This window comes from Glycine max, chromosome 15 (genome assembly GCF_000004515.6).
Source record: "Glycine max cultivar Williams 82 chromosome 15, Glycine_max_v4.0, whole genome shotgun sequence".
NCBI classification, from domain to species: Eukaryota; Viridiplantae; Streptophyta; class Magnoliopsida; order Fabales; family Fabaceae; genus Glycine; species Glycine max.
The window spans coordinates 33,478,563-33,494,071 of NC_038251.2; positions in this window are offsets into that span (position 1 = coordinate 33,478,563).

Below are 15,509 nucleotides of genomic sequence, written 5' to 3' on the forward strand. Positions count from 1 at the left end.
TCTGATTCTGCTACAGATGATTCAAACATCAACCAACCTGACAAGAGACCCTCCATTAGAATCCAGAAGATGCACCCCAAGGAGCTGATTATAGGGGATCCAAACAGAGGAGTCACTACAAGATCAAGGGAGATTGAAATTGTCTCCAACTCATGCTTTGTCTCCAGAATTGAGCCCAAGAATGTGAAAGAGGCACTGACTGATGAGTTCTGGATCAATGCTATGCATGAAGAAGTCTATGTGGAGCAGCCAAAGGGATTTGCAGACCCAACTCATCCAGATCATGTATACAGGCTCAAGAAGGCTCTCTATGGATTGAAGCAAGCTCCAAGAGCTTGGTATGAAAGGCTGACAGAGTTTCTTACTCAGCAAGGGTATAGGAAGGGAGGAATTGACAAGACTCTCTTTGTCAAGCAAGATGCTGAAAACTTGATGATTGCACAGATATATGTTGATGACATTGTGTTTGGAGGGATGTCGAATGAGATGCTTCGACATTTTGTCCAACAGATGCAATCTGAATTTGAGATGAGTCTTGTTGGAGAGCTGACTTATTTTCTGGGACTCCAAGTGAAGCAGATGGAAGACTCCATGTTCCTCTCACAAAGCAAGTATGCAAAGAACATTGTCAAGAAGGTTGGGATGGAGAATGCCAGTCATAAAAGGACACCTGCACCTACTCACTTGAAGCTGTCAAAGGATGAAGCAGGCACCAGTGTTGATCAAAGCCTGTACAGAAGCATGATAGGGAGCTTACTATATTTAACAGCTAGCAGACCCGACATCACCTATGCAGTGGGTGTTTGTGCAAGATATCAAGCCAATCCCAAGATAAGTCACTTGAATCAAGTAAAGAGAATTCTGAAATATGTAAATGGCACTAGTGACTATGGGATTATGTACTGTCATTGTTCAAATTCAATGCTGGTTGGGTATTGTGATGCTGATTGGGCTGGAAGTGCAGATGACAGAAAAAGCACTTCTGGTGGATGCTTCTATTTGGGAAACAATCTTATTTCATGGTTCAGCAAGAAGCAGAACTGTGTGTCCCTATCTACAGCGGAAGCCGAGTATATTGCAGCAGGAAGCAGCTGTTCACAGCTAGTTTGGATGAAGCAGATGCTGAAGGAGTACAATGTCGAACAAGATGTCATGACATTGTACTGTGACAACATGAGTGCTATTAATATTTCTAAAAATCCTGTTCAACACAGCAGAACCAAGCACATTGACATTAGACATCACTATATCAGAGATCTTGTTGATGATAAAGTGATCACACTGAAGCATGTTGACACTGAGGAACAAATAGCAGATATTTTCACAAAGGCTTTGGATGCAAATCAGTTTGAAAAACTGAGGGGCAAGCTGGGCATTTGTCTGCTAGAGGAATTATAGCAGCTACTGCAATCTGAACGTGCCCAAACGAATCACTTAACATTAATAGCACGTTCACTACAAAGCAAATTCAACCGTTGCTTCACACGCCCCTCTACATTCTTCATTCAAATTTATATCTGCTTGGCATTCATGTTTTCACCAGCATTCCCCAATAGTTTTCTGAGATTTACGAAATCATTCCAAACGCTCTGTTTTTCCATGGCTTCCTCACCAAACAAAACTTCCGCTTCTGGTTCACCCGCTGTACCATCATCTCCGCACCAGGAACAACCAGAATTCAACATCCAACCCATACAAATAATTCCTGGTCAAGCTTCTGTCCCTGAGAAACTGGTTCCCAGAAGACAACAGGGAGTGAAGATTGCTGAAAACTCTAGCCTTGCAACAAGTCCTAGGGAAGTAGACACGGAGATGGACAAGAAAATCCGCAGTATTGTGAGTAGCATTCTGAAAGATGCTTCTGTGCCTGATGCTGAGAAAGATGTTCCAACATCGTCCACCCCAAGTGTTTCTGTGCCTGATGCTGAGAAAGATGTTCCAACATCCTCCGCTCCAAATGCTGAAGCCTTCCCTTCACCCAGTGAAGAGGAATCAACAGAAGAAGAGGATCAAGCCTCAGAGGAGACCCCTGCACCAAGGGCACCAGAAACTGCTCCAGGTGACCTCATTGACCTGGAAGAAGTCGAATCTGATGAAGAACCTATTGCCAACAGGTTGGCACCTGGCATTGCGGAAAGACTTCAAAACAGAAAGGGAAAAACCCCCCTTAAGAGGTCTGGAAGAATCAAGACTATGGCACAGAAGAAGAGTACTCCAATCACTCCTGCCACATCCAGAAGAAGCAAGGTTGTTATCCCCTCCAAGAAAAGGAAAGAAATTTCCTCATCCGATTCTGATGATGATGTCGAACTAGATGTCTCGACATCTAAGAGGGCCAAGAAATCTGGAAGAAAGGTGCCTGGCTTGCGGTTGAAAGAGAACTGGGAAGAGATGCCTTGGATTGCAAGGAGACCATGGACCTCATCAAGGCTGCTGGACTACTGAAGACAGTCACCAAGTTGGGAGACTGTTATGAAGGCCTAGTCAGGGAATCCATTGTCAACATTCCCTCTGACATATCAAACAGAAAAAGTGATGATTATCAAAGAGTGTTTGTCAGAGGAAAGTGTGTTAGATTCTCCCCTGCTGTGATCAACAAATATCTGGGCAGACCTACTGATGGAGTGATAGATATTGATGTTTCTGAGCATCAAATTGCCAAGGAAATCACTGCCAAACAAGTCCAGCATTGGCCAAAGAAAGGGAAGCTTTCAGCAGGGAAGCTAAGTGTGAAGTATGCAATTCTACACAGGATTGGTGCTGCAAACTGGGTACCCACCAATCATACTTCCACTGTTGCCACAGGTTTGGGTAAATTTCTGTATGCTGTTGGAACCAAGTCCAAATTTAATTTTGGAAACTATATTTTTGATCAAACTGTTAAGCATTCAGAATCATTTGCTGTCAAATTGCCCATTGCCTTCCCTACTGTATTGTGTGGCATTATGTTGAGTCAACATCCAAATATTTTAAACAACATTGACTCTGTAATGAAGAGAGAATCTCCTCTATCCCTGTATTACAAACTGTTTGAGGGGACACATGTCCCAGACATTGTCTCGACATCAGGGAAAGCTGCTGCTTCAGGTGCTGTGTCCAAGGATGCCTTGATAGCTGAACTCAAGGACACATGCAAGGTGCTGGAAGCAACCATCAAAGCCACCACAGAGAAGAAGATGGAGCTAGAACTACTGATCAAAAGGCTCTCAGAGAGTGGCATTGATGATGAAGAAGCAGCTGAGGAAGAAGGAGAAGCAGCTGAAGAAGAAGAAGAAGCTGCTGAGGAAGAGAAAGATGCAGCAGAAGAGACAGAATCAGATGATAATGATTCTGAAGCCACCCCATGATCATCAGACCTTTATGTTTTTTGCTTTTACTGTTATTAGCTAAAGGGGCATGTCCCTTTGAACAATTGTTTACTATGGGTCTGTAATATTTGCACATTAATTTCATGCATCCTACTTTTGCCAAATTTATGTCTAAAAAGGGGGAGTAATAGTATTATGCTTGCTATTATGCATGATGTTGAGGAGTAGGATACTATGTATGCAATAGTCGTATTATGCATGATTGATACGATGTATGGCAGTAGGAAACGATGTATGCATGATTCATGATTTTGAGGGGGAGTTGTATGAATATGATCTTGAGGGGGAGACTGCTGCTGAGGATGACTGATGTAAGCTACTAGAAGCTGATAGAAGATGCTGCAGTAAGAGCATGAAGACAGGGGGAGCAGATAGCGGATGTCACATGAGATGTCTCGACATCCTGGAAAAGACTAGTAGCTGATAGAAGATGTTGCAGTAAGCATGGAGACAGGGGGAGCAGAAGCAGAAAGCTGATGTCACGAGAGATGTCTTGACATCCTGGAGAAGACTTGTAGATTTGCAACTTGAAGAATTTCGAATTTCCGCTGTGCTTGATTACTCTGATAATGGAAGTTGCTGATCCCAATTGCATAACTGCTCGTACCTGCTCAGGAAGTGTCTAAGTATGTTTTAGACAAAATTTGCCAAAGGGGGAGATTGTTAGTGCTTAGCTCTACTGAGCTTTAAAAGATTGGCTAAGATTTTGTTAAAACATAAGCACTTAGACAATGAAGGAAAGCTGGAGTTGCTGCACGTGATGTCCAACGTTATGTCAAGGAATAAGATCGGGCTGCACAATGCACAAGGCAAGATAAAATGTCAAATGAAGAATTGAAGTTGCAGGATCCACGATGTCGGATACAATGTCCTGACATCCTGCCCGAGAATACTGGAGTTGCTGTACAATGCAAGATAAAAGTCAAGTGCAGAAGTGAAGTTGCAGGATCCACGATGTCGGATACAATGTCCTGACATCCTGCCCGAGAATACTGGAGTTGCTGTACAATGCAAGATAAAAGTCAAGTGCAGAAGTGAAGCTGCAGGATCCACGATGTCGGACACGATGTCCTGACATCCGGCCCGAAAATACTGGACATATAAATCTGTTATATCTTTAACAGATTATTGTGCAGTTAGCAAGAGATTAGAAGATCTATCTTTAGGAACGAATTAAAAGATCATTAAAGTTCAAATTTCAAAGTAGAAGAGTTCGTTCAGGGATTAAAGATTAAAGATTAAAGATTCAAACTAAAAGATCAAAAGTTATCTTTTAGTTCTTTAACTGCAGATTTTTTCAGAAGAAGATAGATCTCCTCCAGCACAAGCCGTTGCAGCCCAGAAACGCAAATTGCTATATAATCATGGAGGCTGCACGAGTTCTGTACCAAGTCCGGGATTGAAGAGTTAGTTTGTGAGTTTTTGGGACTTGAGTCTTTTGTGAGCCACCTTGATGGTACCCTAGCATCAAGTGTTGGACCTATGTGTGTAGAGTTGATCTCTTGTGTCTAGAGTTGATCTCTAGTGTGTAGAGTTGATCTCTTTTGTTCAGAGTTGATCTCTGGTGTGTCTTTGATTTAATTGTAAACACGGGAGTGTGAGTGAGAGGGAGTGAGCGGAGGTTCTCATATCTAAGATTGGGTCTTAGGTAGAGATCGCACGGGTAGTGGTTAGGTGAGAAGGTTGTAAACAGGGGCTGTTAGACCTTGAACTAACACTATTGAGAGTGGATTTCCTCCCTGGCTTGGTAGCCCCCAGATGTAGGTGAGGTTGCACCGAACTGGGTAAACAATTCTCTTGTGTTATTTACTTGTTTAATCTGTTCATACGGACACATACGATCTCCATGTTCTGAAGCGTGATGTCGTGACATCCGGTACGACATCTGTCCCCTGGTATCAGAATTTCACTTGTCCTTGGCCCCATTACAACCTTAAAAGACCTTTTGATCCTCATGTGCTTGTGTTTATGGGTTGATTGTCAATTTTAGAATCTTGCCAAGTTTATGTGGTGTTTGCTTTCATGGGTGCTTTGAGGGTAAATAGTAGCCTAGACACTTGAGAGATAGAGTGTATATCTTGTGAGGCTTTATCACTTTTCATTCTTGAGCTGATTAACTATTTTGCCATGATTGGGTTGCTTGGATGATTTTCATGAATGTCTTGACTTTTTGGATCTCCTTATGTTAGATGTTACCCATTCCTTTTATTCCTTGATGTTCATTGAGAAATATGTGAATGTTTTTGTTTGTCTCCCTCTGATATCCTTGGATTTTGTTCTTTGTTTCATTTTGCCCAGGAGTGCAAAAGGCTAAGTATGGGGGGTTTTGATGTGCCATCATTTTCTTCTATTTTCTAAACCCTTTTTGCACCATTTTAATTATTGATTGGTCTTAATTGTCAATTAATTAGGCAGTTTTATTATTTGGGCCCATTCAGCTAATTTGATGTTTTTAATCTAATTTCAGGAATTAATGAAGCATTGGGCTTGAATCTAGAATTGGGCTTGGACTTGAAGAGGGCAGACTAATTTATTCTATAAAATTAGATCTTATCTTATCTAGATATTATTTAGATTTGATCTCATCTAGATATTATTTCATCTAGATCTTATCTTATCTTATCTTATCTAGATTTGATTTGATTTTACTTATGGGCTTGGATTTAAAACATATTTGTAAGCTTTGGGGCTGAAAAAAACTATATAACAGCACCAAGGTTCTAGTTTAGAGGGCCCCCTCTCTCCCTCGCGGGAGACTCTCTCTCTCTCTCCTCTCTCTCTCTTCTATTTTTCGTTTTTAGTTTTAGTCTCTCTTCTCTTTCTCTTTTATTTTCGTTTTTTTTCAATTCCAGTTCAGACTTTTAGTTTTATCAATAAAATTTCATTCTCTATTTGATTAATGGAAGGCTAAGTCCGCAGCGTTGTTTTCCCTTGAGGATCAAGCACAATTCTCTTTGAGGTTCTATTATTACTGTTAAATTCTGTTTAGTTTTTCCTCTTCACTAATTACTTTGAATTTGTTGCTTTTAATTCATGCATGCTTAGTGCTTGATTAATTGTCTCTGCGCTTAATTTACGTTCATGCTTAATGATCGTTTATGAGTAATTGGTGTATGTGATGCTTAATCACATAATGAATGCCTTATATTGAATTTCGCTTAGTAATTTAATTTAGGGTTGGATTAAGTGGTTAAACTGATAAAGGATAAACTCTCGTAACCTAGGATAAGAGACTTGCTTGTGAATCAAGGGGAAGCAACGTGTTTTAATTATGATATTTTCTAATTCACATATATTCGCTGTTTAATTTACAAAAGCAAACCCCCCCCCCCCCATCGTTACTGTTACTGTTACTGCAAGTATATTATGAACATTTGGCTTGTCACTGCTCGTTGGGAAACGACCTAGGATCACTTCCTAGTTACTACATTTTAATGTTTATTTGATTCGGGTACGGCCTCGATCAACATTTCGAAGACGACAATGTCTTCAGTCATTGCATGCTTTCAAAAGGCAAAAATGTCTTCATTTACATTTCGAAGACGATAATGTCTTCATTCGTTGCATGCTTTCAAAAGGCGTGTCATACCCTAATTTCATTTGGGGATGATCATTTGCAAACATTTGGATTCTTGCTAACTGAATTGAACTGCTTAACACTAATTGCTGCGCATTCCATAAGGTTTTTTGATGTTTCAGAAGAATTGTATAAGATGAATTTTATTAGTGTTAGATGGAGAAAATTCGTGGATCTTTATTTATAATTTTGAAATCCATAGTTTTTTTATACCAAAATAGTTTTTTATACCAAATTCGTGGATCTTTACTTATAAATTCATAATGTCCTTTCAAATCTTATGAATTTATAGTTTCTAAATCCATTAAAATTTGTACTTCAAAATCATAATCATAAAAGTCCTTTAAAAAAATCTTTAAAATATTACTTCCTTACAAAGTCTTTTAAAATCCATAGTTTTTTTATACCAAAATAGTTTTTTAAAATCCTAATCAAATACTCCTCTAAGTATAATACATTCATTAAAAAAAGTTGCTCCACAATTAATTGTATAATTATAGAAAATTTTTAAAATTAGTTTGAGATCAACAAGCTATGACAACTTAGGAACCACATATTAAAGCAAGAGATTAATAAAAAAAATTGAAATGATGAGATTAATAAAATATCACACTTCAACCACCTTTTTTTGACACACACTTAAACCACCTATTTTGTTTAAAAATAAGATTTCTTTTTTATATTTATACAAAATAGATAAGATAGGATTCAACATGATTTTTTTAGTCAACACATTTTTTAACATGATAGAACAAATAACCAATAAAAAAAACAAAACACAAGTTATAATTTTTAACCTGTGATGTTACAAACTACAAAATGAAACACAGGTAATTAACGAAATACGGAAAAACAAAAATCAAAATATACCTCCAAGCATTGCCATGAAAGAGCTGTCTTGTTTTGATTCTTCCAAGCTCTCACTTTCTCTCTGTGTATATGGTGTATCAGACGAAATTAACTCAAAGACCAAATACATGTGCTATATATAGGCATTCTACCATCAAGAATGCATTTAGTAGTCATTACCACTCATTAGTAGTCATTACCACCTGTCATACCCTAATTTCGTCCGGGGACCATTGTTTGTTGGCATGCGACTTTCGCTTGACCACCTCAAAATGTTTAACACCCATCGTTGTGGAATCCGTAAAGTTTCGAGATGTTTCGAGAAGAAATCGGTCAAAAACACGAAAACGGGAGTGTATTTAGCAAAGTGGGGTGTGTGTAAATAAACTGTTACACTCTAATTTCATCCGAGGACCATTGTTGATTGCTTCGGAAGGCTTAACACTCATCACGGTGGAATCCGTAAAGTTTTGTGAGATTTCGGAAAGAAAATGGCCAAAAACACAAAAATGGAGGGGTGAACTTATCAAGATAGGGGTGTAAATAGCAATTTGAATCTACGCCCTTCTAGAACATTTTGGAAATTGGGTTTCTTAACGAGGAAGCAATTGGCCTGCAAGCTCCTCCACGTTGTTGAAAATTGGTTTCCAGGGCTTCCATGGCTTCCGTAAAATTTCTGAAAACCTTGGGTAAGCATATTTCACTTAACATAAATCAAATCTGAAACACTTCTATAAGGCTTTCATAACTTTTCCGTAAAGTACAAAAAGGGGGTGAACTTAGTAATTGGGGTGCGCTTAGAAATCTTCCTCAAGGAGCCTCTGGGCGGCAAGCACCTCTCTTTTTCCATATAAATAGGGGAGGGGGGCTTTTTCAAAAATATTCATGACCCCTAAGCTATGCATTTCGGCTATTTTGAGTAAAAAACACATTTTCGTGAAGAAAAATCGAGTCAAAGTGCTTCTGTAACGCTTCCGTAAGCGATTCTATGGAAATTCTTCATCGTTCTTCACCATTCTTCGTTCGTTCTTCGTCATTCTTCAGTCTTTAACCAGTAAGTTCCCGACATCGAATCTTTCAATTCATTCTATGCACCCTTAGTGGTCCCTACATGTTTTGTGTACTTTCACTTTAATTTCGCTTACTTTCAGTTTTCTTTTCTTATGCTTTAACGAGCTTTTTACCGTTTATTTAAGCCATTTTCTCACCTAATAAATGATAAAATGAATTTCAACCGATCATTTGTGTTGTAATCTCGTTTAATCACTGTTAAAACAAAATCTAATCGATCGTTCACGCAGTAACCACGGTTAAATAAAAAAAAAAGGCAAAATAATAATAAAATAATCAAAATATCTTGAAAAATAATAATAAGATAATCAAAATATCTTTGAATAAGATAATCAAAAAAATCAATCGGACGTTTTTCTTTGGAAGTTTCCTTGAATGAATTGACTAATAACCAAAGTGAAACTAATGCTAAAATCAACTCACAAATCAAGCTTCGTCCGCAAAAGTCACTCAAAACCATTTTAAGGTCCAACGCCTTAAACGATCCTCTTTGCTTTTATCGGTTAACATGGGCCGTTCAAATGCATAAAATCAACACATAACTTTACCGCTTTTGCAAGAACTACGTAGGTCTGATTTCCTCATCTCAATTAAGGATACATAGGAGCAAAAGTCTCGTTTTTGTCAACCATCCCAAGAGATCATTAATGGTCCAATGCCATAACGTTTCTCTCCTTTCAAAAACAAAGAGATAGTTAGTGGTCCAACACCTTAACGTTTCTCTCCTTTCAAAAGAATCAAAAGATTGTTTAAATGGTCCAATGCCTTAAACGACTTTTATGCGGTTAAAATCGATCTTGCGGAAAAAGATCAAAACAACTTAACCAACATTCAATTCTCAAAGAACTACGTAGGTATGATTTCCTCATCGCAATTGAGGATACGTAGGATCGAGGGAAACACCCTTGTTGACCACAAAAAGATAAAAAATACAAAAGGCATAAAAATACATAAAAACCTAAAAAAGGGAAAATAAAACAAATCGAAGACATGATATTGCACACTTGGTTAAAGGCTGTCGTCCTTTGTGACGGACGCGTGGGGTGCTAATACCTTCGCCGTGCGTAAAAAGAACTCCTGAACCTTTCACACTTAAAGTTCTAGACCACACCTTTCCAATTTTTCTGACGTTTTCCTCGAATAAATGTTGGTGGCGACTCCGTGCATTTTCCTCCCATGGAAGACGGACCCGTGAGCCCCGCGTCGCCCTCCCACCGAAGGGTAGGTTGAGACACCACCCATTAGTAATCATTCAATATTTGACTTCTCAATTTCAAAACTAATGGAGCATTTTATTTTCCAAAACGTACAAACCAAATTATTACATTCTCCCACTTGGTCCAAGTGTTTTGACTCATTGATTAAAATAAGTCAATGCACAATCTTCTTAAGAAATGAATATACAAATCATAGTGATAGTTCCTCTTATAACGAGTAATATCATCCATGTATTACAATATGCTTAATTTTTCAAGTAGTATACTCAAAGTGGTAATAAAACTTAATGAATAAACTCAATGTTTATTCTTGGTCCAAAACATAATTTTTTTTTCAAATAAATCAATGTGCATCTGAATATGAGAAAATATCACAATATAAAAGTTTCAATTCTAACAAGTATGTATACAATCATAAAGTGGAACCAAGTACCATTCTTTCTACATGAGCCTTGAATTTAAATAGTGGCATGCCCTTAGTCAAAGGATCAACAATCATCAACTGAGTGCTTATATGCTCAATGACCACTTTCCTGTCTTTTACTCTTTCTCTAATGGCTAAGTACTTAATGTTGATGTGCTTACTTTGACTTTGACTTTTTTTATTTTTAGCCATAAAGACAACATCTGAGTTATCATAGAAAATTCTTAAAGGCCTTGAAATAGTATAAACTATCTTCAACCCAAAAATGAAACTCTTAAGCCATACACCATGTGATGTAGCCTCAAAACAAGAGACAAACTCAGCTTCCATGGTAGAAGTAGCAGTCAAAGTCTTCTTAACATTCCTCCACAAAATAGCTCCACCAACCATCATGAAAATATATCCAAGTGTTGATTTACGAGAATCAACACAGCCAACAAAGTCTAAGTCTGAATAACCAATGACACCTAGATTGTTTATCTGTCTATACAAAAGCATGTAATCTTTGGTCCCCTGAGGGTACCTCATCACTTTCTTTACAGCTCTCCAGTGGTCAATACTTGTATTATTATGATATCTTCCTAACATTCCAACTGCAAAAGCAAAGTCAAGCCTTGTGCACACTTGAGCATACATGAGGTTTCCAACAAATGAAGCATAAGGAATGTTTTCATCTATTCCCTCTCAAAGTCATTCTTTGGGCACTGGTTCAAATTAAACCTATCACCCTTCACAATGGGAGCAACACTTGGTGAATAATATTTCATCCGAAATCTCTCTAAAATTTTGTTAATATAGGTTTCTTGTGATAGACCTAAAATACCTCGAGGTCTATCATTTTATGAATCTTAATGCCAATGACATAAGATGCATCATCCATATCCTTCATGTCAAATTTTGTAGAGAGAAATTGTTTCACCTCATATAGCAAACCCTGATCATTGACTACAAGTAAAATATCATCTACATATAAAACAAGAAAACATATTTTACTCCTATTGACCTTGTGGTATATGCATTGATTCATGGGATTTTCATTAAAACCAAATGAAAAAATTATCTCATGAAACTTAAGGTTCCACTGACGGGAGGCTTGTTTTAAACCATATATAGATTTATTAAGCTTGCAAACCAAATGCTCACAACTACTAGAAGAGAAGCCTTCGGGTTGCTTTATAAAAACCTCCTCCGCTAAATCACCATTAAGAAAGGTTATTTTCACATCCATTTGTTGCAACTCAAGGTCAAAATGAGAAACTACTGCCAAGATATTACGAAGAGAATATTTCTTAGATATAGGAGAAAAAGTCTTTGTGTAGTTGATTACTTCTTTTTGAGTAAATCCCTAACCAATGGCCTTTGTCCCATTAGGCAACTCTACAAGGTTCCAAACTTTGTTACTCTGCCTAGAATTCATCTCATCCTTCATGGCATCATACCATAAATTCGACTCTTTACAACTCATGGCTTGATCAAAAGTTTTGGGATCATTTTCAACTCCAATATTATAGTCAAATTCTTGCAAATATACAATATAATCACTAGGAATAGCTTATTTTCTTACTCTAATAGGATACCTTAATGTTACATCAACATTTTATTAGGAATCATGTTGTTCAGCTGGCTGTTCATCATTTTCAGGAATTAGATGATCAACTTGATCTGTTTGATTATTAGCAACAGGTTGTGGAATGTCAGTCATGTGTTTTTCATCATCCCTTTGCACTTCAGGGGTATGGATTACAACCAATCTTTCACTTGATATGGAAGGTTGAGACTTTATACAATCAATTTTAGAACCTAAGTCCCTCAATTGATCACTCCCACTAATCAAGTCATTTTCAAGAAACTTGGCATTTCTTGATTCCACAATCCTAGTAATATGATATGGACAATAAAACCTATAACATTTAGACCTTTCGACATATCCAATAAAATACCCACTAATGGTGCTCAGGTCAAGTTTCTTCTCTTGTGGGTTATATATTCTCACCTCAAACGGACAACCCCAAATGCGTATATGTTTCAAACTCAGTTTCCAACCTTTAAACAACTCAAAATTTGTCTTTGGGACAACCTTGGTTGGAACACAGTTTAATATATACATTGTCATCTTTAGTGCTTTAGCCCACAAGGATTTAGGAAGATTGAAGTTGCTAAGCATACACCATACCATGTCCAATAATGTTCAGTTCCTTCTTTCTGCCACACCATTATGATTTGGAGAGCCAGACATAGTGTATTGGGCAACAATCTCATGTTCTTGAAGAAACTTTGCAAAAGGACTAGGTGCTTGTTCATTCTCAGTATATCTGTCATAATATTCTCCACCTCTATCTGATCTCACTATTTTTATTTGCTTGCCACATTTGTTCTCAACTTCATCCTTAAAGACTTTAAAGGCATCCAATGCATCCAATGTGCATCCATATCTGGACAATAAATATCAGTATGAATTATTTCTAATATGCTTGAACTCCTGTTAGCACCTTTCTTAGACATGTTGGTTTGCTTACCCTTAATGCAGTCCACACAAGTCTTAAAGTCAACAAAATATAGAGTATTGATTACCTCATCTTTCACTAACCTTTTAATCCTCTCAATGGAGATATGTCTTAATCTCTAGTGCCATAACATAGAGGAATTCTCATTAATATTACACTTTGTAATACCAGTTTGAACATGCAATTAACTATAACTGGTATAATTTTGTAACCCAAGAAGATAAAGACCATCAAACAAGATAACATTCCCAAAACTTTCATAATTATAAAATAACTCAAACGATGTGTCTTTAAAATTAAAGGAATATCCAAAAGGTATGAGTCTAGAAATAGAAATTAAGTTACGAGAAAAACTTGGCACATAAAAGTGTTAAACAAGTGGCCTCAATAACTTAAGAGGGAGGGTAAATTAAGTTTAAAAAATTTACCCTAAAAAATTTTAATTCTCTCTTTAAAAGGAATATGCAAACTTAATATGCAGAAAAGAAGTAATGAACAATTTACTAGATGCTTCTTTAAATCTGCAAAGTAAAATTAAACTGGAATAAAGTAAAAGAGTTTAGGGAAGAGAGAATTGTAAACTCAGTTTTATACTGGTTCGGCCACGCCCTGTGCCTACGTCCAGTCCTCAAATAATCTACTTGAGATTTCCAATAACTTGTAAATCCCTTTACAATTTATGAACCACCCAGGGATACCCTTCCCTTGTGTTCAGAGAACTTTACAAATCAAGAGACCCACTGTCTCTTGATTAACAATTGATTGCTTTGAAGTACAAAAGATTGTTTTTCTCTCTTTTAGAGAAGAATGATACAACTTGAAGAACTTATAAGAATCCTTAATGATTTTGCAAGTGTTTGGCCAAATGTTTTCTTGTGAGAGGATAGGACAATGAATGTTTTGAAAAACTCTAAAGAATTTCGAATACAAGTCACATAGTTATAGGCCTTTGGTGACCTTTCAGAAAACTTGTGAAGAGTTGTGACTTTTCAAAGTTATTTTCAAAATTTTCTCACTGGTAATCGATTACAGATATGTGTTAATCGATTACACAGTTAATTTTGAGGAGTCATGACTCTTTAGTTTGAATTTCAAAACTTTTCATGACTGGTAATCTATTACACAATAGTGGTAATCGATTACAAATTTTAAAATTCAAATTCAAACTTTCTAAAAGTTGTTTTAAAACAGTTTTGCTTCTGATAATCGATTACAATCTCTAGTAATCGATTACAGCTTTAAAATTCAAATCTTTTTTGAAAGTTGTTTAAAACTATTTTTGCTTCTGGTAATCGATTACAACATCTGGTAATCGATTACCAGAGAGAAAAACATATTTTTCAAAATGAAGTCTTTACTTAAAAACTTTATAAGATATTTGAAAGCTTAACTTTTAAGGCCAAACCTTTGCAACCTTTTTAAGAGATTCTTTTAACATATGAAGGACTATTTGTAAATTGTTTCTCTTGATTTCTTGATCTTGACCTGAATCAACGTTTGAATAGCTTTAATCTTTTGGCATCATCAAAATCTTCATACATCATATGCATCTACAAAAATGTCCTTTCTATTTTCAAAATAAAGCCACTACTTAAAGTTAAAATGCAAGTTCCAATAGTTTCCTTAGGTTTTGCATACCCTGTAAAGAATTTTCAATATGGATAGTAGATCCAAAATCAATCCACCAGGTGTTAATATTAACACTAGCCATATTAGATTCATAGCATGCTAATGAGATTGATTTACCTTTCTTCTCAAACCATTTCTGAAATTTGGGGCAATTCTTCTTCATGTGTCCCTTCTTCTTACAAAAAAACACTTTGCCACTTTTTTAATATCAGCTTGAGGTGGTATTTTACCATTCCCCTTCTTATTAGCTTAAGACATAGCTACTTTGTTCTTTCCACAAGCAGTTGTCAGCAATGCACTCTTACCTATCTCCATTATACGCCTTTATTCTTCCTGAACACACGTGGTCATTAATTCATTGATAGACTATTTGTCCTTATGTGTGTTAAAGGAAATCATAAACAGCCTATATTCCTACAAAATGGTGTTCAAAATGAAGTGCACCAGGAAGAACTCAGACATATCAACCTCCAGTTTCTTAAGTTGAACTGAAATATCTCGCATTTGTATTATGTACTCACACACACGTTTCGCACTGATGAGCCAGAGAGAGGAGAACTAAATGATTAGGGTGCTTGCTAAAGCCTTATCTGAAGTGATGAACTGGTCATCAATGGCCTTCAGCAAGTCTCGGACCTTTTCATGCTGGTCGACAGAACCATGTATCTTGGCTGAGATTTTGGTCTTAATGAACATCAGGCTAAGCTGGTTGGATCGCTCCCACTGCTCATATAGCACAACAACAGCTGGGCTACTTTCATCAATGATTGTGGGTGGTTCATTTTTCCATATAGCATAGTCTATGTCCATCCACCCCAATTGTAGAAAATTCTCTCCTTTCATATCTTATAGTTATCTCATTTGAGTTCG